The 26,125-nt window shown below is 41.7% G+C and overlaps 1 protein-coding gene across 3 annotated transcripts in view; it reads left to right on the forward strand.

Moving 5' to 3' along the window:
* CHRM2 (cholinergic receptor muscarinic 2) overlaps window positions 1-26,125 on the forward strand; it is a 230,875-nt gene that overhangs the window by 57,022 nt on the left and 147,728 nt on the right. For all 3 annotated transcript variants that reach the window (XM_042466448.1, XM_042466447.1, XM_042466450.1), the window contains exon 3: window positions 20,859-21,003. The gene's annotated coding sequence lies outside the window, so the exon portion shown is untranslated. The remainder of the gene's footprint in view (window positions 1-20,858; window positions 21,004-26,125) is intronic.

A 26,125-nucleotide genomic window follows, 5' to 3' on the forward strand; every position in this document is an offset into this window, starting at 1 on the left:
TTACACATCCTGGTTTGTGCTGTGATTTGTGCTGCTTCATCAACTAACCAGCATGCAGTGATTAGTTACTTTTGAGAGACAAAAAAGTAAAGGCATACATAAGCAGGAGTGACTGTGTTGACCATAAAATGAATTCCAAAATCGATATTGTGCTAATACGTTTGTTAGGCTCATCTGAGGTGCACAAAAAATCTTGGTGCCTACTTCCAGAATAAATGTTTCTCTGTTAGGCAAAGATCTGTGAAAATCATTGGGCAAAGGAGCAGAAAAGTGATGGTGTTGGAATTATAAGTCTATATGTTATCTTCAGCTGGTCTGTTAGGAAGAATATCTAGACTATCCACACAGACTTGTCAATAGTGCAGGGCTTGCAGGGAACAAGAAAAACCATAAAAACAGAACAGTAAAACTTGATTTTCTACTTCAGAATACAAAAGGCTTTCTTGAAGCCTCAAGCCTGTCTCTAGCCAAAATATAACTCACGGCCTGCTTTTGTGTGGTAAAAAGAAGACTTTGTTAGACAAGTAATTTTTAAAGAGTTAACTCTAATGGTAGCAAACTGTGTCAGGGGGTGGGGATGCGGACAGCGAGCTGCAGAGCAATGAGCAGAAGAAAGTACCTGAGGGGTCCTCCTGTTCCAACTACTCTCCATACCACAGCTTGTTGGCAGGAGAGAGCTGGATGCATAAGCCTTCAGTCCTTCATTCACCAACACAGCAGAACTCCTTCACTCAATATAGGTGTCTGGATTTTAAGGTGGGCTTTAGAGGCATTTGCAGTCAGGGTAATGGTGACACAGTAGTAAATGCAATTAAAAAACAGTTACAAGGTTGTAAGTCATTTCTTTTTTTCTTTTTTATTGTACTTTGACAGTGGTTCTCAAACTTTGGTCCTCCACATGTTTTGCACTTCATCTCTCAGAATTGCTGACCATTGACCAAGGAGGCCGGGGCTTCTGGGGACTGAAGTCCAAAACACCTGGAAGACCAAATCACTACATCTAATAGGGAATCACTACATCTAACAGGATGCCAACCACCATTTTTATCATAATCAAATTATTTTATCTGGTGCGCCACCATGTTATATGAAAGGATGAAGGGCATGTTAGAACTGTTTCAAAAATAAGAATAGATGTTTGAACAGCATGTATGTAAACAGTAAACTGATTTGTAGTAGATTCTTAATGTTGCAGTCTGCACTGGCCAGGATATTCTGAGGACATCTCAAGAGCTTCCTTAGTCTCTCCCCCCCCCCCCCATTACCTTAGTCCTTCGTGCCAGTGCCAGATAGAGGCAATTCACTTGTTTCTGAGGTCAGAACAACATATACAGCCTCACAGCTGTCTGGTGTCAGAACAGAGAGCTCTGGATCTTTCAGGAAGCTCTGGAGCAACTGGAGATTTCTTAAAATCCATGGTAAGAGGGGTATACCCTGAGTTTGGTGCTGAATGCCTCAGTCTTTGTCTGGATTATTTGCGGCAGACTCAGGGATTCAGCCCTGCATCATCCAGACTCCCACTGAGAGGTCAAGGAAGGCTGTTTTATTTGGTCTTTGCAGACAGGGCCAATGTGGTTACCAGTAATGGACAGTAGCCAAATGGTCCAATTGGCATTCTAGCTGAAGTTTGCAGTAGATCTAGGGAGAAACCCAAGGTTTGCAGAAGAGCAAACAAAACAGAAACAACTTCTATGGAAAAAAATCACAAGACATCTTGATATGGACTAAACATGCTCAGTAGAATGTAAGCTATTAAAATGAGAAGGATATGAAAAACCCACTTAGACAGGGAGCAAAGAGTACCCAAAAGGCATAGCTTTCTGGATGGAACACAGAGGTGAAGCATTTCATGTTGCAGCACTTTGTTCCAGATACCACCTTGGATCCCTGGTTCTCCAGGGCCATTTCTTCAAGCAATCCACAATGATTTCTTCCATAAAGCCCAGTGGTGAAGTATCTGTTCCCCACCAGACAGCACAGTTTTCTTATCAGCCTCCACCACTTCATTGCTGAATTCCTTCAGCATTCTTGGCTGCCCTACCCAGTACTTGTGACATGGCTGTTTGTTTAGTTTCCCAGATTTTTTTCTATCACCTCCTCTTTGACACCTCAGTAGCTTTCAGTGAGTATATTTTTAAAAGGAGTAGGGGTGATGGAGGGTGTAAATATTCCTGCCACATCCTCTGTAATGATGCAAATAATCCATCTTTCTTTTCTGTAAATTCTTAAGCATTTTTATGGTCTCAATCACCCTGGGAAAACCAAAGAAATTACACAGTGCATAAAGGCAAGGCAGTTCCCAAGTGGGAATGGCAGCAGTTGCCATGCAAACAGATTTGCATTTGACCTTCTGATTGGCATAAGATCAGAATGATAAGGGCAGTGACGATGGAGTGCTAGTTCCCATCATTCCTTCAGCATTAGTTCACGCGAGACCTTGGCAGAATTATATTTTTTGCACTGCAGCTTCAAGAATCCCTCAGCCAGTATGGACAATAGATTTTGGGTGATATCGTTTAAAATAAAGTAATTTTTGCTTAGTAGGGATTATTCCCATGATCTTTTTTTTTTCCTGGGAGGAATTGTTTTTATTAAATATGCTGATATTTGATAAACTATTCAGGCACTTGCTGAGGGTGAGCCAGTCACATGCCTTGCAGCAGCTCCCTTAGTCCAGGTTGCTATCATTCAGAAACGCCTGCTCCCTGCTGCCAAATTTCACATGGTGTGAAATTCCAGATGAATTTAGAGGCTGACCTTAAAAGCGGGGAGGGGTGAGAATTTAGTTTGGTTCATTTCCCACCCACCCAAATGCATGCATTTCTTCATAGAAATCTCAACTGGAGATTTAAAAAATAAAAGTGTGAGACAGTAACACTTACAGGTTGGCATCCTGTTAGTTACTTTTGTGTGTGAGAGGGCAACATACAATCACATAAGTCCCTTTTATGGATGCGATGGAGAAAGGTATTTTGCAGTTGGGCTCCATCCCAAAACTTCCCACTGCCCACTAGCTGTTGAACCCACAGGAGGGCCACCTGATGTTTACTGGTGAGGAGAGAGAGGAAGGCAAAGTGATTTAGACCATAAAGATCCAGCTGCTCTGGGCTCTTGAGGGAAGGAAATGGTGGGTGCACTCCATTTGCAAGTGCACTTCATTCCTTCCCTGAGCTGAGACGAGCTGCTTCTCTATGGCCCAAATCAACCCCTGCCTTCCCTTTCCATGAGTAAGTGATAGCATCAAGGGCCTCTTTCAGGGCTTCCTAGGGAGAGGACATGGAACTGCATGTGCAAAACCATGGATCTCAGTCTCAATGTGTCTATGTGGCATATCTGGGGGCTGCTGCCACACTGCAGAAATAAAGCACTTTGACAACACGTCAACTTCCATGGCTCAATGGTATGGTGTTCTAGAGTTTGTAGTTTGGTGAGGCACAAGAGCTCTCTGACAGGTAAGGGTAAATATCTCCCAAAACTAATAGTCCCAGATTTCCATAGCATTGAGTCATTGCAGTTAAACTGTGTTCAATTGCTTCTGCAATGTTGATGCACCCTATGAAGCTACAGGAAAAGTGTCCTCCTATGTTCCTACTATGAGCCTCAAGTCCTATCTGGGCAGGGTGCTCTTAAAAACTGGGCATTGAATTCCTATATGTTATTGGTGCTGAATAAGTGTTGCAAACCCTTTCTTCGGAGAGTGTCCTCATCCTTTACAGCTGCATGGCAAGCAGAGAAAAGGTGGCCTTACTCATGCTGTGAATCTCTATACTTACTAAATTTCTCCAGCATGGAAAATTGCAAATTTCATTTGCCACTTAAAATAACAACAAAAGACAAAACAAAAAACAGCTGCTTACCTAAATTCCCAAACTCCATCAGAATTAAAATGGTGTTGTCCTTCTTTTAAAAAAAAAAATGAATGTGGGTGAAAATGAAATAGCCAGATTTGGACCTCACTATTTAAGAGAAAAATGTGTAGAAGTTCTGAAGACACTGAAAGCAAACTGTCATGATATTTCTGTTTGGGGCAGGAGGAGCAGGACACACATCTTATATATACAGAGAGAAGAAGACAGAGATAGACACATATTCTGAGATCAAGAAATGAGTGACTGCCAGCATCCACGTGAATGTCTGATGCTGTTGAACATGGCTAGAAGTCATGTAGCCAGTGTGTCTTCAAGGGAAACTGCCTTGGGCAAAGATTTACAGAAATATGAGCATGGATGCCATACTTGTTGTGTGGTGTAGTGTTGCACTACCACCTGAGGAGAGATGAGTGAGAGGAGGGAAGGAGAAGAGCAGAAGAGCAGAACTATGTGACACAAAGAACAATGATGAAGGAGATAAAATAAAGTCCTTCCTTTAAAAATTATTCCTCCAGTCTGCCCTGCATTCAAAGAAAGGAAGGAAGAAAGGAAGCTAGCTAGCTATCTCAAAATTCAGTTGGGATGCACTGAGTCCTCCTATTTTTTATAGACTATCTCCATAAGGTATGTGTATCTCATTCTCCTAGTCTTCTTTCAGTATTTATTTAAAATGAAAATTAACAAATATCAGTCTACTCAGTTATACATACTGAGAGATACCCTTGCCTCTTAAGGAAGCATCCAGTCAGGATCTTGAACGGGACATTGGTGGTGCATTACATTCTTGATATATTCAGTGAAAGGGAACAATTTTTCTTCAAGGGAGTGGGGGTTATAGGAAGAAAGAAAACCAAATTGGATGGCGGTCTTGATGGCTCAGCTAATGGGGAAGACAAAATGAAAGCATTAATTCTGCCTACCTTGCAATTTTCCTGCATTTTCCATATTTCTAGCATTGCAGAGGAAGAGCTTGAAATTGTTATCACACTTGCGGTGAGTGAATCATGACAAGTTAGCTGGCCAGTGGGTAGGCAGAGAGGCTGAGTGGGTTCCAGAGTGAGTTGTTCCTGATTTAACTTAAGTCCCTATTTATTTATTTATTTGTATTTATTTCATTTGTATGCTGCCTTTCTCCCAGCAAGGACCTGAGTTTGCTCACAGTTAAAAATATATTTTTTTAATTACAGTAGAATCAAAAACAATTAAAATCATATAAAAACAGTTTAAATTTTGTAAAAATATAGAAATGTTAAAAGCATGACTAAAACACACCTACTCCATAAAAAAAACACCTTCATATGATTTAAAATCCTATACTCTGGGATGGGACCTTTGCAGGTTTCATGAACCATATAACTAAATCAACCAGAGGGCAAAAATGAACCTGGGTTCTTGGGAAGAAAATTGTTCTTAAAAACTGAAGAGAGCTTTCTGTTCTGTAAATGATTACTGACATAGAATTTAATAAACGTCTGTCTTATGCTTCCTTCAGTGGCCTTTAAAAGGAACCTTCTTGAGCTTTGCTCGATTTATTTTCACCAATTGAAAGCTCTCAGATTTGAAATAAATAACGTAATTGATTAAGGACACAATTCTGATTTTAACAGGCCTCTGTAAGCCATAGACTTCAAAGCTTTCTCATTCTTCCATAGCTTAGAAGTTTAAAAAGATATATACACAATGTTATGTGTACAAACCTCCAACACTGACATTACAGTTTCTGAAATGACAGTTCTCCCTCTCTTTCATCCTCTTGGAAGAACTGAAGAGCAGACTCCAGTTTTTGAAAGATCTGTATACACACACACATACACAGTGCAGTTGGCTTTAACTTGTATGAATTGTGGTTCTCAGTATGTGTTCTAGAACTGTATGTCCCCAAATGCAGACTTCTCAGAAAGGTAGCACTCTAATTCTGATTTATTGATCAGTCAATTTAAATGGATTCAGAATCACCCACTAGAATTTCTTAGGCTTCCATTTGCTTTCTGTCACTGCAAGACCCTTGATGTGTCATGCTTCTTACCATTGGCTGTGGAACTAGGAATATGTTTTCCCCAGAAAGTGGCTTAGTGTTCATTTTCAAGCCTCACCTTTTCATCCAGAATTAGATATGTAATGACAATTATCCTACCCTGCATCCTCTCCCCATAGCTGCTCTTGAGAAGAGTGTCAAAACCAAAGTAATTTGCTTTTTGCCATCTTAAACTACAGTAGAATCTATCAATATCAAAAATCCACCAAACAGTGATACCTTTATTGGATCAACCAAAACTCACAATATACATGTTGCAAGCTTTCGGAGCTCACTGGCTTCTTTATCAGGCAAGGTATTAAAATATATTTGTTGTTGTTGTTAACTGTTCTTGAGTTGATCTCGACTCATGGCAACCCTGTGGAGGAGATAGCTCCAAGACCCCCTGTCCTCCACTACTGTGGCTAGGTCCTGCACATTCATATCTGTGACCTCCGTAATACAGTCCATCCATTTAGCATGTGGCCTTCTTCTCTTTCTACTTCCCTCCACCTTTCCTAGCATTATTGTTTTTTTCCAGTGAGTCGTGCCTTCCCATGATGTTTCCAAAGTACGACAGCCTCAGTTTTGTCATCTTGGCTTCCAGAGAGATGGCTTGATCTGCTCTAGGACCCATTTATTTGTCTTTTTGTCTTTTCACGGGATCCTCAGCATTCTTCTCCAGCATCACATCTCAAATTAATTCATTTTCTTCCTGTCTCAATTTTTAACTGTCCAGCTCTCACATCCATATTTGGTAACAGGGAATAAAGTGGCTTGTATGATTCTTTCTTTTGTTAGGGAATACAATGGCTTGTATGATTCCAACTTTTAAAAAGTATGCAGGAGAAAAAAAATTGAGGATGTTAGTAATAGGTCTGCATTTTATTTTATGTTTCTCCTGTACAGTTTTTAACACCTTACCTGATGAAGAAGCCAGTGGAGTTTCAAAAGCTTGTAACATGTATATTGTGCATTTAGGTTGGCCCAATAAAGATATCACTGTTTGGTGGATTTTTGATGTTATTGAATTTCCTATATGGCCAACATGACTACCCATGGATGTTTACAGTAGAATATCTGTGTGTATTCTGTAGTCTTGTGACTGAATCCTAAACTGTCTGAAAGATCATATCTCCTTGTACATCCTGTTCAAGTCTAAATCTCTTCAAGGGGTATCTTTCTCACAGTTCCAACATTGGCATAGGCTCGCCTGAAGAGAACATCTGAGAGGGCCTTCTTGATGGCTGCTCCTAAAGCATGGAATAAAGAAGGCTGACTTGGCCCCCTTTCTTTTTGCCAGGAGATAAAGATCTCACTATTAAAATAGGGATTCAGCAATTCATCGATTGTGCAGAAGTGTTTCTTTAATGGTGTGGGTGTGTTGCATTTATATCTTGATTTTTAAATTATTATACAATTTTTAAAAAATTAAACATGTTTTAACATTATAGCTAGTGTGTGTGTGTGTGTGTGTGTGTGTGGTGTATTTTAAAACTATGGCATTGGGTTTTTAGTTGTATTTTGTTTTAACTTGCTCATTAAGCTACCATGATTTCATATCAGGAGAAAGGCAAGATATAAAGTGAACAAACAAACATTTGTAAAGAAAGCAGAGCTTGACAAAGTTATTATTTTTGAGTATATCTTAAAATACCCCAAAGGGTCGTGGCCATTGGGGATTCTGGGAGCTGTAGAATTGCAGATTTATTTATTTTTTTCAAAGAGAATGTTACTCCCTTTGGCTATAAGGTTATGTTTAAATATATGCAGACAATTTGTTATGAAATCACAAAAACATTGGGGTGATTGGCTTCAATTGAGAGGTGGAAACATAATTGTACTATTTGCCCCCGTCCCTACTAGGAACAGAAGAAGTTGTCTTATACTGAGAGTGCATCCAGATTGATTAAAAAGGCCAGAAAGTCCCAGATTTTGTTCCTGTTCTTTTTTTTTAAATTTATTTTGGAGATCAATATGAATTTTGTTTATACCAGAATGTATTCTGTCAGATCCAGGTATGAGCAGAGATTTTTTTATACCAGCTTCACAAGCCAGTTTATTTTAACAAAGTCAGAAAGAACTGGGACTTTACAGTAGTTTGGATGTGCCCTAAACCAGACTACGTAGCCCAATATTGTCAACTCTAACTAGTAGTGGCTTCCCAAATTCTCAGGCTGGAAACGTTCTGAGCCTTATCTGGAGATCCCTGGTACTACCTGCTTGTCTTCCATCCAAGTAGTAACCAGGACTGACTAGCTTTGGGAGTAAAATAAGACTGAGTACATTTGAGATGGTATTAGCAGAGGTAATGAATGCAAAATGAAAAGAAATTCACAAATACACTTGATGTGTATAATTTATTCACAGAAGGATGCTTTTCTTTGTATAACATTCTGGATACAGAATTCCTGAGGTTCTTAGAACAGAATTGGAGGCTTGCCTGTGCTAATAATAAAGCAAACTTTCCAGTCAAGCTCAGAATTGGACTCATAAAACCAAAGTACCTCCCTGCATGGTGTAGTGGTTTAAGTGTTCGACTATGATTCTGGAGACCAGGGTTTGAATCTCAGCTCAGCCATGTAAACCCACTGGATAGCCTTAGGTGATCTCAGAGGATGGGAATGGCACCCCCCCCCCCCCCGAAAAAACTTGGCAAGAAAATCCCATGATAGATTTGCCATAAGTCAGAAACTACTTGAAGGTACACCACTACTGCAACAACAGCACCCTGAACACCTGATCCAAAGATCTGAGCCCAAGTTAAAACCAGATCAGGCCAACTTGCCTATCTGGTGATATCGGGAGTTCACATGAGTCTTTAGTCCATCCAAGCTTCCTTCCCTCTCATTCCGGCTGCATCTGCATTGCAAAATTAATGCAATTTGACACCACTCAGTGCTGTGGAATTCTGGGATTTATAGTTCTGTGAGATATTTACCCTTCTTTGCCAGAGAGCTCTGGTGCCACAACAAACTACAAATCCTAGAATTCTGTGGCAGTAAAAGTTCTGTCAAACTGCATTAATGCAGGCACAAATGGCTTGCTTCTGTGGTTATAAATGAATTCTTGCAGGAATGACTTCTGGCCATGATATAGTGATTGAAGTGAAAGCTAAAGGTAGGTGGAGGGAGAATTCTGTCTTTGGCCATTCCTCCCTCCTGTTAGTGCTGAAGCACCACGGCAAGTACACAGGTAGAAGATGAATAAAGGTAGCCAAGATTGATTCTTTGGATTGTATTAAAACCTGAGCTGCAGTAGAACATTTTGATATGTTTGTGTGTATGAAATGCTCACTTCATGTCTGAGGTGAGCATTATGAGCTATGGAGATTCCTTATTTCCATGCCAGAAAATATAACATTTGGTGACAACATCAGTCTATGCTTTGTTAAAAGGTGTGTCAGTGGGGAGAGAATATTTGGGGTCTGCCCATGCCCTGGTGCATTGCAGTTCCCCATCCCTATCTCACAAGCATCCTCTGCTACCAGCACATTCACTGTTATGGCTTTAATGATGCATTCAGAGCTGGCAAGAGCTGTCATAGTGACATTAAAGGGGAGGCTGCAGTCAATCTGTGTGCTATATTTAACCTGACACTGTCAGCTGAGGGCTGGCACTTGAGCCTCAGTGGCAAGAAAATAAACCGGGCACCTCACTTGTGATCATTTTTCCTCTCTTCACAAACACTTAGAAATCATGCCCTCTCCTCACAGACATAAGAATGGGCAAAGGGGAGAGGAGGAGAAGGAGCTAGGTGATGCCACTTTGCTTCTGACACTGATAATAATGGACCTGTTTATCTGTCATTAGCAAGGAAGAACACATCTGATGGGCTCTCAGTTTGGTTTTCATTAAAATGAAAGTTTTAGGTCTTGCAAACTCAGGTTCATCAGCCAGGAGTAAACTTAGAGGACCCTGCTATAGAGGTCTTGACACAGGAGGGGAAAAATGCTCCTTGAAGAGCAGTGTATCAGTATTGCGTTGGCTTTATAACCTTAATGCAGTCAAGAAGCACCAAAGGTGTGTCTACACTGGCATCATAAATCCAGAGTATTATGATCCAAAGTTGCCTTGGGTTAATATGATGTGGGTCAAACATGCCCAGACAGGCCGCTGAGCAACACCACAACCTCTTCACTGGTCAATCCCTCTTAGTGCCATCACCACCACTGAGGCCTCATTGGCCAAGCAACCCCCTGCAAGAGCCTAGCTATCATCATTGCTTCTGCTGAGGTCAAAACAGGGCATCCTGCCATGTGATCAACCAGGAGGATATTGCTCTACCCCTTCCTTGTTAATCTCATGGGTGCCCCATTCTGACCTCAGCAGAAACAATGGCCAGGCTCTTGCAGGGAACTGCTTGGCTGGCAAGGCAGTGGTGACGGCAGTGGCAACGCCTAAGAGGACCCATCCACTGCTCAGCACTGAGGGAGATGGTGCTGATGAGAATCTTTGCAGTTTGAGACTCCTTCATTGCAAAATTTGTACATGGTTATTTTGTGCAGAAAACAATTTATTTCCTGTACAGAAAACATTTTCCCATGTATTCCATCTTGTGTGAAATTTGTTGTTGTTTGGATTCACATCATTCTTCCAACTGATGGCAACCCTATGGTGAACCTATCATGGAGGGATTTTTGGTAAGATTTGTTCAGAGTGGGTTTGCCTTTGCCATCACAAACATAGCCTATTTTGTCCAGAAAATGTAGTTTTCTGAACAAAATCACATCTGAATTTTTTGTGTGTGTGCAGAATAAATTCTGAACTTTGACTGATCTTGAAAAACTGTACAGTTTTTAAAGACTTTCTTATAGCAAGAAGAAAATTATGAAAATTACTTGTTGCTACCTTCAGGAAGAAAAATAGCAAAGAATTGCATCCCTAGTCTCCTTTGAACAGCCCCCCCATCCAAAATAATGCATAGTTAATTTTAATGACTTTTATTTACTACTAATATTGACATAAAATATAAACACAAAAAGTTAATTCAAACCTGTGTGTGAATGGGACAACTAAAATATAGTCCAAGAGCTGTGTGCCACTGAAGAGCTGAAATGATCTGGTGTTTTTTTTGATTAGAGACCATCCCCTTGTTCCCTATTGTGTGAACCTTTGTGACAGAACAATGTCCCCCACCAATAGTTTATATGGTTCAGATCCATGCTATTTGACATATTGTATCTCCCTGTATGTGCTGTCCCAGTCTCTGAGAACATCAGAAGAGGCCCTTCTCTCAGTCCCACCAACGCTACAGGCACAGTTGGTGGAGACATGAGAGAAGACTTTCTAGATGGCTTTTATCTTAATTTTGTCATTGCATTTTATTATTTTTAATATTGTAATAGTTTAATTCTATTCTAATGCTCAGCTTTTGTATATTTTAATTGCATTATTCTTTTAAATTGTGAGCTGCTTTGAGTCCCAGTTTTGGGACTCAACCGCAGGATATAAATAAATATAATAGTAGTAGATGTTTTTGTTAAGTCAGGATATGTGGAACTCATAGCTCTACTTTCCAAAGTCTTGCTCCTGCCTAACATCCACTACCTGAAGCAATTGCCTCACTCTGTCTAACAGCAGAGTCAGCCTAGGCAACTATTAACATGTCTATAATTTATGGCGTAATTTTAAAATGACATTGCAACACAACATTATGTAAAGCAAGCTAGCTGTAGTAAGAAACCACAATGGCACAGCACTCAAATGATGTAAAATATCTTTAAAAACAGACCAATTCAAATAGCAAATGAACATGACATAGAATCATAGAGGTGGAAGAGTCCCCAAGGGCAATCCAGTCTAGTCCCATTCTGCCATTCAGGAAGACACAATTGAAGCCTTCCCTGTGACAGATGGCCATCAAGCCTCTGTTTACAAAACTGTAAAGAAGCAGACTCTACCACACTCCCAGGCAGTAGTGTATTTCACTGTCCAACAGCTCTTACCATCAGGGAGTTCTTTCTAATGTTTAGGAGGAATCTCCTTTCCTGTAGCTTGAATCCATTGCTCCGTTTCCTAGTCTCTGGAGCAACAGAAAATACGGTAAGCTTGCTCCATCCTCAATATGACATCTCTTCAAATATTTAAAGAGGGTTATTATTGAATGCCTTCTCCCAAAAGTTCCCAGGATTCACCTATCTCTGCCCATAGTCAAACAAAGTTTTTTCCCCCTTCTCTTGATGCTCATGAGTTTAAAGTGGCCTCACTCAAAGTCAAATGACATGATGGCTGAGATCCTGAATAGTCTGGTAGAACCAAAGTTTCTCCAGATAGAACTGCACCCCATCCCTCTCTTCCCACATCAAGAACTTATCATCTTACTTCTGCCCTGCCACGATGATACAGCAATTTAGGAGCCCAGGGTGGATAGGAGGAAAGCCAGTGATTGGCCAGGTAATTTCCTATAGTCAGACCCATAATGATGACACCTTGGGAGCAACTGAAGATGTCCTCATCATTGTGCATATATATATAGGAGGAACATGCTTTTCTCCCTGCATGCAGGGGGTCAATACACAAAGGAAGTAGTGAATATCTCCTTTCACAAAGATCATGAATGTACACACATAGGAATAATTCAATATTATGTGTGGAGCCAGTGTGGCATACTGATTTGAGTTCAAATCCCAACTTGCCGTGGAAACCCCTTGGGTGACCTTGGGCAAGTCACATATTTTCAGTCGTCAAAAAATCCTGGGACAGTATCACCTTGGGTCAGCAGAAGTCAGGTATAACTTCAAGGCACACAACAAAAGCAAATCTCTTTCAGAATTCTAGTTGATATATCAAATATTCTTCCCTCCCTCCTTCTTTCCTTCCCTCCTTCCTCTCTCTCTCTCTCTCTCTTTCTCTCTCTCTCTCTCTCTCTCTCTCACACACACACACACACACACACACATGTGGTGGTGTTTTTTTAAAAAAAACCTTCAATTTTGGCAAAATGATTTTTTTTGTTTGTTTTTTAAGCCCCCTGTAATGAGAGAACAATTAAAAAATACCACCACAATAACAAAACAGACAGGGCCATTCCAGACCGCCTGATGTTATTCTGTAGTCCTGATGCACAGTAAAGCCATGTACTCACTTAAGTGTGTTTTAAAATGTGGTTATATGTTGTACAAGCTACATGCCTGACTCCCAGTCCCTTGTGGCCTTGGAGAAATATAATTTCATCCTGAAAAAGAATGACTACCTTGAAGAAAAATAAGTGGAGCATCATCTTTTTCTCTCTACACCATCCCCTTCCACCTCTGCTGCCAGCAATGACTGTGCTTCTTTGAGGAAAGACATTTGTGTCTCTTTGACATAACGGAGTAACGGCTTCTAATCTTGCTGCATTAAAGGCAGCCATCCGGAAAGGCCCTTCATTTGCCCATCAGTGAAATGCAGATTAAAGCATTGTGATTCTCAGAGGGTGTTCTTGTTCTTTTTCTTTTTGTCATCCTTGCTTGTTTGAGGCAACAAATGTCTTTTCTTATGCTGCCTTGTGTCACTGCTTCATATGGAGTGTGGGAATGGGTACGCCCAGCTGGAATATTTGTGTGGGAGAGACCGTGTGTTTCTCTGGAACAGTTTCATGGCATTGGCTGCTTGTCTTCTTGGCATCTCTGTGTTCTCACCTCTGGATCAAAGGGCCTGTAACATCAGAAGTCCAACACATCAGAAGTCCAACACATTATGGAATCTGAAATGAAAACAAACTGATTAAAAAAAACCCCAAACACCAAAGCAAATACATACACTTTGCATATCACACCATAACAAAAACAACAAAGCTTCAGGCAGAAACATGAGATACAGTAGAAGCAGTGGTGTCACAGGGGTGGGGTGCAGGGAGTGCGGGCCTCACCAGGTGATATTCCAGAGGAGGGGTGACACCTGGTTGCATCTTCCTTTCCCTTTGGGAAGGGGAAAGGGGGGGGGAGGAGAGGGGAATCCTCAACCTTCCCAGGTGACACCCTTTGCATCCTAGCTAGTGACACTACTGAGGAGAAACCACAGCTTGAACCATAGGGCAATCCTCCTCCAACACCACTCCTCTGTAGCTGTGAAAAAAAGTTGCAATCATATTATAAAATGAGTGATATCCTCCCTAGTTATGCTAGGATTATAGACTAGAATTCTGTTGGTGCATTAGATTTTGCATTTAATCCAGGATCACACAGTGGTGGCCAGAGAAAGCAGGCAAAATCTGCCAGCTCTGAATAGCCTTTCCCCCTCCATTGCCTGACTTCTTTCAGAGCTGCAGTCTTCCTCCACTTCCCATCACTGCCTATTCCAACATACTTAGCCTCTGCATACTGCAGCCACAGGATTCAGGCCATAATGGGATCCAGGCTACATCTTCACCTCAAAAATAATGTCATTTGACACCATTCTAACTCCCATGGCTCCGTGCTATTGAATCCTGGGATTTGTAGTTTGTTGTGACACCAGAGCTCTGTACCAGAGAAGGCTAAATTGCTCACAAAACTACAAATCCCAGAATTCTGTAGCATTGAGCCATGGCGGTTAAAGTGGTGTCAAACAGCATTATTTCTGTGATGCAGATGCAGCCATAGCTACTGAAATGAGAAATTTCAAGTAACTAGTTAAGACTTAATAGTTATTTACTAGTACAACACTACAAAGTAATATAGAACCAGATCCATTGCCAAACTATGATTGGGATGATTCTGCCTGTGTGTCTGTCTGACACACATGAGCAAACACATACATAAACACAAAGCAGGCATCAGTGAAGGAGAAAGAATCTAAAAGGTCTGATGCTTCAATAATAGAAATACCTATTTCCAAATATTATTTTATTTGTGTGAAATATATAGTATCCTTTTAGGTTCTACGTGAAAACCATGTTGTTCAGTTGTTTTATTTAACTATTACTATAGAGCAGGAGGGATAAGAAGCATGTTTGGAGACATAGGCTGGCATCCTGTTTGTGACATATGCAAGCATAATTTCACCTTACAGAACTCACTGTATCCTACAATAGCTGCCCCCAATGTGTAGTTCATTACTCATAGAGAGCAGGGGGACTGGAAAAGAAAAGAAGCATCTGATGTTGTTCCCATAGCCAGAAGCCAACCGATTATCTTTGTGAAAGATATCCTAAAGTCTGTGTCTGGCAAAGGGAACATAGGCAAGGTACAGACTGACATAAAGCGGTGTACTCATGCAGATACTAGGGTTAGGGAGTGTGCACCATCTGCACGCTCGCTAACCTTAGTACGAGACTGTGCTGGCATCATGGCGGCCTCCCATCTGCACTGGGGCTGCCATGACACCGGCACCACCGCTGAGTGCCCAAACATGGCACACAGGAAGTAGCATCATAACGGCTCTAGGCAACTCCTTTTTGTTGCAGCGCTGCAAGCTTCGTTACCATGTGGCAGCCAGATGGCCACGGGAATGAAGCCATGGGAGAAAGCTGCAACTGTCGGGTTGTCCTGGGGCATGAAGCCCCAGAGACACCCCTTTTCAGCACCATGGAGAAGCAGCATTTTGCCACTTCTCCATGGTCCCGAAAAGCCCCGGACAGGGGCCTCTGGGCAGCTGGTGTGCATAGGATGCCGCCACTGTTACGGTGCCATGCTAGGGTAAGGTGTGGTTGCTGTGCGGTCCCTAACCCTAAAATTGGTGCCAGCATGGCAGGATGTTCTGATCAAATGTTGATACAGGCGAATATTTGGGATGACCATGAATAAAATGTGGGAATGGAAAAACTGGAGAAGTATGTTGTCTCGATTCTTAGGAGTGAGTTTGAGGGGATGACATAAAAAGTCCATATGGCAGCACTCATCTTTTAGTTTGTAATTGCACAAAGGATCTGGAACTGTGGTCATCTGATTGTAGACCTGCCTGATCAGAGTTTCCAAACACATGGAGCTCTGTAACGGGTGTTCAGCAGAATGCAGTTGCAGCTCTTTTTCAGACTTTACTCATCAGCACAGGAAGGAAGGGAATGGAGTTGGTAAGACTGTAGCATATATTTCAGATTCCCTCTGCTTGTGTACTACAACAAACCTCTGAATAGAGATGTCACCAAAACATGTAATTCTCACTGGAAAAAACAAACAAATTTGCCTACTTTTTATTTCTCAGGTGCAATATGAATTAACTGGTCTTTCTTTCAAAGTTCTTCATTCACTTGTGAATTTGCATGGGAGGGCAGCGAAAAGCTGTGAAATAAACAAAGCAATTCTGCCACTGCAAAGGGTAAGCAACCCCAGACACTGAGATAAAAGTTGGGAGAGAGAGAGAGAGAGAGAGAGAGAGAGTTGCTGTTGTTGTTGTTGTTGTGTGACATCAAGTCAACTCCAGGTTATGGTGAGAAAACTCTAGCATAGGGTTTTACTGGTGAGATTTTTTTCAGAAGAAATTTGCCACTGCCTTCCTTTTAGGCTGAGAGATTTACCCACAATCACCCACTGGGTTTCCATGGTTGATTTTAGGATTTGAACCCTGGTGTACCGAACTCCTAGTCCATCACTCTAAGAACACACACACAGAGAATTGTTAAAATGACCATCTCAAATTCATCGTGTGCAAATGCATCAAGAAGTGTTGTGCATGGATGCTACCACTTACTCTGTCAAAACAGTACCATCTAAGCAGAAGAGGGAGACACCAGGAGGTTTAGGATGGACCTGTGATTTGCACAAATAACAAATAAATAAATAAATAAATAACAATAAGAGAGTGGGGAAAACAAAGGGGCAGACTAGCAAAGATTGTGAATGCTCAGTAGCCATGAAACTCTGGTTGGCTATTGAGTGGAAGTTCAAACCCATGTAAGAGAAAGAGTGATATTGAGCATAATGGATAAATGTATGAATCACTGGCTAAACAATGCTCAAGGACCATCTGTGTTGCAATGTTTTGTTACAAGTCTCATGATTTTCCAGAACTCTGAATGGAAAACAGCCCAGGAGCCTAAATACTTTTGGGAATGAGAGGGTTGCTTAACTCCGAACTAGGATTAATGTGTAGATGATAGTGTGATATAGTAAGGGGCTGATACTGAGAGAGTAATGGCATTCTAAAAAAGATTAATATAGGCGGGATACAGACCGCCCAAAAGGGTGGTCTGCCGCCGCCCTAGTTTGCTGTGTGAGGGAGCCGCAGCGGACAAATCGCGCGGCTCCCTCACGCAGCAAAAAGAACCCGCAAAAAGCAGCGCACTTGTGGCGTCATAAAGGCGCCGAGACGTGCGGATGCTAGGCGTCCGTCACGTCAAAATGGGAGCGCCCGTATGTACAGGTGCTGCCATTTTGACGTCCTCATCACGTGCAAATGTTACTTGAGTGCCATAGAGTAACATGGCTAGTCAGTTTAGTAGGATTTAAAAAAAAAAAATGAAAAAGTTCCATATTAAATAGTCATAGTTGTTAAGCTGTTTGCAATTCAAACTGATGTGACTGTGCCCATTTGTATTTTGTTTGAGTTATCTTCTGTCTTTACATTGTGTCTCTGGAAGTTAATCCAGAAAAAACACTAAAAGAGAAAGGGTGTCTCAATACATAGTGAACTGCTACAAGCTTTTGTGTATGTGTGTGCATGCTTGCTGCATTTTACACAAATACATTCATTTGTGCAAAAATCTTCCTTTTCCTGAACAAAAAAAAACCCAAAAACATTTTGGTTAAATACACAGAAAACAAGTGGCTTTATCTTTTGTATAAATACCTTTTTTGCAATAATAGGCATAAGGTACCACAAAAAAAACCCACCTTAAAATGCACAAAAATTCTGAGAACTTTACCCAGTATGGTGAACCCTTTTGAAATTATTTCTTCTGACATGCATGAAAGAAGAATGAAGTAAGTGAAGGTTTTTGTCCCTAGCAGAGATCCTACGAATCAAGGCCTTGGTTGGATACACAAGTGAGAAAGTTCCCAAACAGGTGATAAAAATGTCATCACAGGTCATTGTGAGATGGAATTGAAACACTATGTTCTTTTCAGAGGTTTAGAGGTGATATACCCTGAGTTGGATCAAGAAGCTGAAATGGATAATTGTAAAAGGGAATGTATGAAGGAGCTGAGTGATTTATTTATCATTTCCAAAAGAAAAACAAACAAACAAGGATATACTGTATATTTCACAGTATTGGGTAAATTGAAGAACTGACCTCAGGAGAGAAAAAATATGTGATATTTTTCAAATCACTCTGTGAAGATATATAACTTATGGGGCACTACTTCTGCAGATATGTAACTCACAGAGCACTGCTTCAGTGGTTTGCAAAGATTAACTATTTCCACTTGGGGGAAAGGAGGAAAGTAACAATAAATCCTTTTAATATACTTGGGCATGATTCATTTAAAAAAAAAACCTGGGTTGAACAAAAGAAAACAGAAGTGCAGCACAGAAATTGTTTTAGATCATTTGGGTGGCTTGTAAAGAATATGTGATGGTTTTTCATGAATATGAAATATTTTAATAAGGAGTATATAATATTTCTTGGCAAAGTGTGTGAAAGGAAATTGCTTTCAATATTACTCATAGTTCCTGCCTTTTAGCTTGTATAAAATTCTACACAGTTTTGTACCTTCTTCAGCCTTTGCATTGCAATATGCCCCTGTATGCAATTTTGACAATTTCATCTAGAATTCCTTCAGCTGTTTAGCTAACTTTGCATAAACAACAACAAAAACATGTCTTGTTCATTCTCTTCATATTTCCAAGGTGTATGGAGACTAAATTGTCCCTTGTTATCTCCAGTTTTGTTTTGTCCTAATTGTCTCTTATCAGCTCCAGTCTTGTTCCCCATTTAACACTGCATGGGAGATGAGAAGGTGTAGATGGAAGGACTACTCCACCCTCCCAGTCCTGGGTTTCATAGGGCCTGAAAAGACAGGCCAAAATAATGCTGCTTCAGGTTACTTTGGAGGTATGCTGTTTAAATGACACACGCATCTTAAGAGGACAGAAGCTGTGCCAAAGCTGCGCTCCAGTCCTTAGGACTGGTGTGTGGCTTTGGTGCTGCCTCAGGCCTCTTATGATGCATGCATCATTTAAATAGCATACCTCCAAAGTGACCCGAAGCAGCTTTATTTTGGCCTGTCTGTTCAGGCCCATAATTTGGTGAGAATCCAGCAAGGTCTATCAAAGAGCTCTAGTGCTTCACCAAACTACAAATCCCAAGATTCTATAGGATAGAGTCATAGCAGTTAAAGTGGTGTAAAACTGCTTTGATTCTGTGGTGTGGAAGCACACCCAGTCATCATGTCTTCTTTGATTTAATCAAGCCATCTATAATAGGGCCTTCCTCATTTTCTTCTGCTGTGATGAGCACCATTGTCTTTTTGAGTTAGTTATGTCATCCCATGAGGTGTCCAACGTGTGAGAGTCTAAGGGGTGAAACAGACCACCTTTTTGTGCCACCTTCCAGGTGGCTTGGGAGCATGACGTTTATATGCCTCATGCTCCCAAGATACCCAGAAGCTGCCTGGAGGCTTCATGATGTTTCAGCAGCACACATGTACATACTGCATCCTGCCAGAGCGTCATAAAGCTGGCTTCTGGCTGTGGCATAGGTAGAAAACCCAGCTTTTTACCATCCAAAAAAAGAGTTGCTATTTGCCGCTCCTTTTTTGGGTGGCTTCAAGGTGGATTGGGATCATGGCATGCAGTTGCTGTGGCCCCAATATGATTTTGGAAGGAGCGGCTTCAAGCCACCTCTTTTGCTGGTCTATTTTGCCCCTAAGTTTAGTCATGTTGACCTCTAGTAAGAGTTTTGGCTTACTTTGCTCAAGGACTCATTTATTTGTCTTTTTGACAGTCCATGGTGAGTTAGAACTCTCTTCAAACATTTCAAATGAGTTGGTTCTCTTCCTGTCAGTCTTGTTCATGGCCATATTTTAGCAACCATACAAACAAAATGGAAATGCTGTGGCATGGATCATCCTGACTTTTGTTTCTAATGGTATTTCTTTGGACTTGAGTATCTGCATTTGCATTTTAATGTGAGATTATACAGTTCTTACCTTCAAAAACTGAAGCTTGACACAGTGGTCTTTTATTAGAAGGAGCCCACTACTAAAATGGCTTTTAATCCAAAGATTTAGAAAGTAACACACCAAGAGAGAGGTCAAGATTCTTAAAATTGTTTACAACCAGTTAGCACTCATAAAGCAAAATAAGTTGGCTTCCCCTGAAGTCACAGGCTTCCCCAGTATTGATGAAATACAGTGCACCCATGCCATATGCAGGTGTGCCATACACAGTTTTCAGCTTATGCTGAAAGCCACATGCCACATTGCAGGCACAAGCCCCATTATTTTCAATAGGGCTCCACCATATGTGGTATTTCTCTTATGTGGTGAGGTCCAGAAAAGATTTCCCACATAAGGGAAGGCTACACTGTATATTGCATTTTGATTTAAGGGCTGCTAATTCTGCCCAAATGTACATTAATATGTTATGTTTTCACACTATACATATATATGTGCAATTATTTTCAAATATGTGCTCTCCATTTTGGTGGTTTATGGGAAGCCACTATGATGGCATCTAACACAAGAATCTGAAAGCCACACACAATCCACTTTCAATATATGCCTAAACCAGAGCTTTCCAAAAAGTTTTCCTTTTGACTTCATCTCCCAGAATCCCCCAGGCAGCATGGACATTGGCCATGCTGACAGAGGAATTATGTTGAGTTGCAGTACAATTCCCTCCCCCCACAACTTTTCAGAGTCATGCCCTAAATTAAGCCTAAGGATTACTAATGAGCAAATGTGTACAAATTCCATGACCAACAGACTGTGTGAAAATCTCCCTCTTTTGATGTAGTGGTTCAAATCTAGCTGCTAATGGCTGCCAGAACAGACCTATCAAATCAATTATGATAACCTTTAAGCAAATCCTTTTGATTCAGTGGGTTTAATATAGTGGAGATCAACAAGAATAAACTATTAATTTGAATTTCTCATCAATCGGAATTTAAAGTCCTGTGTTTCTTTCCTGCAGATGATGGTATCCAGAGAACAGACCCACAAAACAGCAACACACAAGAATTGTGCACCTTTTGTTCCTCCAATTGGCTTAGAAAGGGACCAGAGCTATCACTGAATGTAACAGTGAGAGCTGAATGTTAAACTCAAAGTCTCCAAAGGTAAAAAAAGTTTTAAGTTCTTTACTTCTAATTAGACAGGTGGGAAGGATAAAACTGGAACACATCCCCTCAGTTTTGAACACTTACTACTTTCCTGGAGGGCTGGCTTGATTGCACAATATTATCAGTATTAATATGAGATGGCAGGGAGTCAACTAAGAGATCCCAGGAGTGCATGCCTGCTTTTAGAAACATCTCACTGCAGCCTTCTCAGGGACACTATTTTCATTCTTTGGAAGCTCTGCTGCTTCCAAATACCAATATGGGGGTGGGAGTGGGTGGGATTTATGGCTAAGTTGCATAGGAAGATGATGAGTAAATTAAAAAAAATCAATTACTTCTTTCTGTAATCCTTTCTGCCACCCAGCCCTGCCACAGTTGGCTATATCATTTATTTAGTTTGGGTTGCTTTGCTAATTAATGCAGGGTTGGTTTTTTCCCCATTTTATTGCGTGCCACTGAAGAGGCCCATCTCTGCACTGCAGTGTGAAAAGATTATAGTCATTGCTTTAGTGTGAATTTATTGCACAGAACACATGGGTTTGGTCTTCAGGGAAAATATGCAATTGACCCTGCTCTGCAATTTTCGCTCTTCACCATCACTACTACAACTTATACATATTTTTGGCATATCTGCTCATATCTTCCATACTCAAGAGGTTTTCATGTGTCAGGTGGAGCAGAATACTCAGCCTCCACCTCCCTATCTACTTGACTACAAGGAACATTGTACTCAGGTTGTTATCTGAGACAGAAAATCCCAACACCTGTGATGAACTGACATAGAAAAGTGATGCACCAACACAGAAACAAGCTGAGGAACTCCTGGGCCCTGTCTGCACAGTCCAAATAAATCATCCTTCCCCAGCCCTATCCCCATCCTCTCAGTGGGGAATCTAGATGACCCACAGCCCATTCAGCACCAAAACGGGGTATTTGTTGGTTGTTGTTGTGTACCTTTAAGCCATTCCCAACTTATGGCTACCCTAAGGAGTACCTACTTCTGGGCAGGTTTTTTCAGAGGAGGGGTTGCCATTGCTATCCTCTGAAGCTGAGAAAGTATGACATACCCAAAGTCACCCAGTAGCTTTACAGGAAGCGATTCAAATCCTGACCTCCAGAATCCTAGTCCAGCTTTCAAACCATCACCCCATGATGGCTGTCCAACATATACCCACTTTTAGTGATTTAAATAAAGTCATTATTTGCTCGGTATCTTCCTGGAAGATTTGGAGCCCTCTGTTGTGACACTGGGTGGGTGCTTAAAATGAGTCCCGCTGTGTTGCCCACTGTCACCATCACTGGTGAGAGTCACTTGCTCTGAGGTCAGAATGAGGTACTCAGCCATATGTTCAATGCTAGGTGCCTTGTTCTGACCTCAGAGCAAGCACCTTGCCATCAGTGGTAGTGGATGGCACTGCAGGATGCTCATATGAACAGCCATCCAGTGTTACAATGGAGGGCCTCAGGTAATGGAGGGATGCCTGGACAGCTTAGAGGCTAGCCCTGGAGTATTCTGGCCCATGCAGATAGATTCCCTGTTCCCCAAATTAGACAAGGAGCCTCACCTAGAAACTTTTGTATGTGTTGTCCATTTCACATATTCAGTGTGCTCTGGCCTTTTGCTTTCCAAGTAGCCTGTTTTGCTACAGTACTGCCTGTTTTGTTACACTATAATAAACTTTTCTGCCTAGACTTTAGTGGTAGCACACAACCTGAATTCACCATGTGTGATCTGTAGATATCAGGTTCCGTACCTCAGAGTATGGGGGTATGTATTTGCCTTCAAGTCATCTGTTGATTTCGGATGACCCATGATTTTCATAGGTTTTTTTTAGCTACTTATCCACTGTAAATGCAAAGAGGAGTAGTAGTAGTAGTAGTAGTAATAATAATAATAATAATAATAATAATATGCTTTATTTATATACCGCTCTTCCGAGGCAATCAAAGCAGTTTACAAAATCATTTAAAACTTTCACATCATAAAAACAGCCTCTCAAAGTATCTATCAATAAAAACCAATAAAAATCGAACATCAGTAAAACAAGCAATAAGACAAGCAAGGAATCTATCATTTGTAGTTAACCATTTGTATCGGGGAGACAATCTCTATGAGGAGTCCGAAGGAAATGCTAATCGGAAGAGGTGGGTCTTTAAAGCCATTTTGAAGGCGTCCAATGAGGGGGTCATATGAAGCTCTTCTGGAAGTTTATTCCAGTACATTGGTGCAGCTGATGAAAATGCTCTCTGGTGGGTTGCTGTTAGTCTCACCTTAGGGTGTACTAATAAATTTTTTCCTGATGTTCTGAGAGTGTGGGGCAGACTATGTGGGGAGAGGCGTTCCCTCAAGTAACTCGGGCCCAAGCCATATAGGGCTTTATAGGTAATAACCGACACTTTGTATTGAGCCCGGAAGCTAATAGGCAGCCAGTGTAGAGATCTTAGTACCGGTGTTATATGGTCTGACCTGGAAGTTCCAGCGACCAGTCTGGCTGCAGCATTTTGAACTAGCTGAAGCTTCCAAACCTGGTAGAAAGGTAGCCCCATGTAGAGCGCATTACAGAAGTTCAAACGAGAGGTTACCAGTGCATGTACTACAGTTTCAAGGTCCTTTCGGTCCAGACAGGGACGCAGTTGGAGTATCAGCCAAAGCTGGTACCAAGCATTCCTGGCCATTGCATCCACTTGAGATGATAACTGCAGCGATGAATCCAGGAGTACTCCCAAACTGTGGACTTTGTCCTTTAGGGGAAGTGTGACCCTGTCCAGGACTGGATGACAAATTTCCCTGCCTGGGCCTGGGGTACCTATCACGAATACCTCTGTTTTCTCCGGATTCAACTTGAGTTTGTTTTCCCTCATCTATCCCATTACTGACTCCAGGCAGGCATCCAAAGGAGAGACACCATCCTTAGTCACTATACCAGTTGGAGACATGGAGAGATAGATCTGGGTGTCATCAGCATACTGATAACACCGCACTCCATGTCTCCGGATGATCTGTCCCAGCGGCTTCATGTAAATGTTAAATAGCATGAGGAACAGAATGGCACCTTGGGGGATGCCAGATGTCAACTCTCTTTTGCGAGAGCAGCTGTCCTTGAGCCTCACCATCTGGAATCTATCCGAGAGGTAGGACTGGAACCACTGAAGCACAGTGCCCCCAATACCTAACTCTCTCAGGCATTCCAGAAGGATACCATGGTCAATGGTATTGAAGGCCGCTGAGATGTCCAAGAGCACCAGCAGGGTCACACTTCCCCTGTCGATGTCCAGACGAAGATCATCGATTAAGGCGACCATGGCAGTCTCAACTCCGTATCCCGCTCTAAAGCCAGTTTGAAATGGGTCTAGATAATTGGTTTCATCCAAGACAGCTTGGAGCTGAAAGGCGACTGTCCTCTCGATCACCTTGCCCAAGAATGGTAGTAAAGAGACTGGTCTATAATTACACATCTGCAGGGGATCAAGGGAGGGTTTCTTTAAAAGTGGTTTCACTATTGCCTGTTTCAAGGCTGATGGAAATATCCCCTCCCGAAGAGATGCATTAACTATACGATGTAATGAAATTTTTATAGCATCTCCTCCCTGAACCGTCAGCCAGGAAGGGCAAGGATCAAGAGAACATGTTGTCCTTTTCCTGCTACCAAGGAGCTTGTCCACATCCTCGGTATTTACAAACTCAAATCGATCCAGAATAACCTTGTTTCCAGAGTCACTGGACACCTCTGTTATAGGTTCTGTCAAAAGACCAGTGTCAAGATCCGTCCTTATCTGAGAGATTTCATCGGCAAAAAAGTCATTGAAAGCATCACAGCAGGCTATAGTTGGTTCTAATAGGGGTTCAGGGCAATCGGTAGTTGTGTTAATTCCCTGACCACCCTGAACAGCTCTGCTGGATGAGACTCTGCCGATGCAATCCGTGCAGCACAGAACGAGTTCCGTGCTGCGTCAATTGCCACTCCATAGGAATGTAACATGTACAGGGTGAAATGTGGAGTGGGGAGAGAGGATGATTTTGTGGAGTGCTAGTTTGGCATAGTGGTTAGTGTGTTGGATGAGGATTGGGGAGGTCCAGGTTCAAGTCCCTACTCAGCCTGAAATTCATTTGGTAACCTCAGACCAGCTGCCATATCTCAGATTGACCTACTTCATAGAATTATTGTTGCGAGGATACAGTGCACCCATGCCATATGCGGGCGCGCTTTACACGGCTTTCAGCATATGCTGAAAGCCGTGCAGGGGGAAGGGGCGGCACGTCCCATAGGGACTAATGGGGCAAGTGCTTCTGGTGTACGCGTGCCAGTGCACCACCACACTGTCGCGTGCACGAGCCCCATACATTTAAATGGGGCTCGAGTATAGGTGGTATTTGCTTTACGCACGGGAGTCCAGAACAGATCCCCCGCATAAAGCAAGGGCACACTGTACTATCCTTTAGGAAAGATGGGATACAAATGTACCCAAGGAATAATATGTTCAGAATTTTGTTTTTCTTAATTCATTTTTCATCTTTGTCCATCCCTATTGATCTTGACCCAGGTTAGTAAAGATCAATAGTTAACAGAACAGAAGTTAATCAATAGTTAACTAACAGAAGTTAGTTCTGTTAGAAATAATGGTGAACATCTACATGGTATAATCATTCTCTATTCTTTTCTTCTTTCATATTTGCCTTTCAGTTCAAAAGTAAAGATATTCCAAAGTAAGGTGGCCTGGTTACATTACGTGTGTTTTCATTAGGCATCCAGTGGGCAATGGTTTCCCATTGCCCACCGGTGCCTTCCAATCCATGGGGTTGGTGAATTCACTCTGGGTTTTAATACAAACTGTAAATGAGATATCCAGGGTGCAGATTCCTATGCCCCAAATACATTTTGTACCTTGGTAATTACTAAGTAACAAACTACATATCAGTATCAAACTGACGTTAGAGTCAACAGCACTCACCACTAGAGATCTGTGGCGGGTTATAGACCGCCATTTCGGACGTCCTCAGGACGTCCCATTTTAAAAAAAGGGGCGTCTCTTCTAGACGCCTCTTTCCCTATCACGGACTCAGTCCATGACAAATGGCAGCGGCCGTTCCACACGGCCGCCGCCATGTTTACGTCTTGGA

Source organism: Sceloporus undulatus, chromosome 5 (genome assembly GCF_019175285.1).
Source record: "Sceloporus undulatus isolate JIND9_A2432 ecotype Alabama chromosome 5, SceUnd_v1.1, whole genome shotgun sequence".
NCBI classification, from domain to species: Eukaryota; Metazoa; Chordata; class Lepidosauria; order Squamata; family Phrynosomatidae; genus Sceloporus; species Sceloporus undulatus.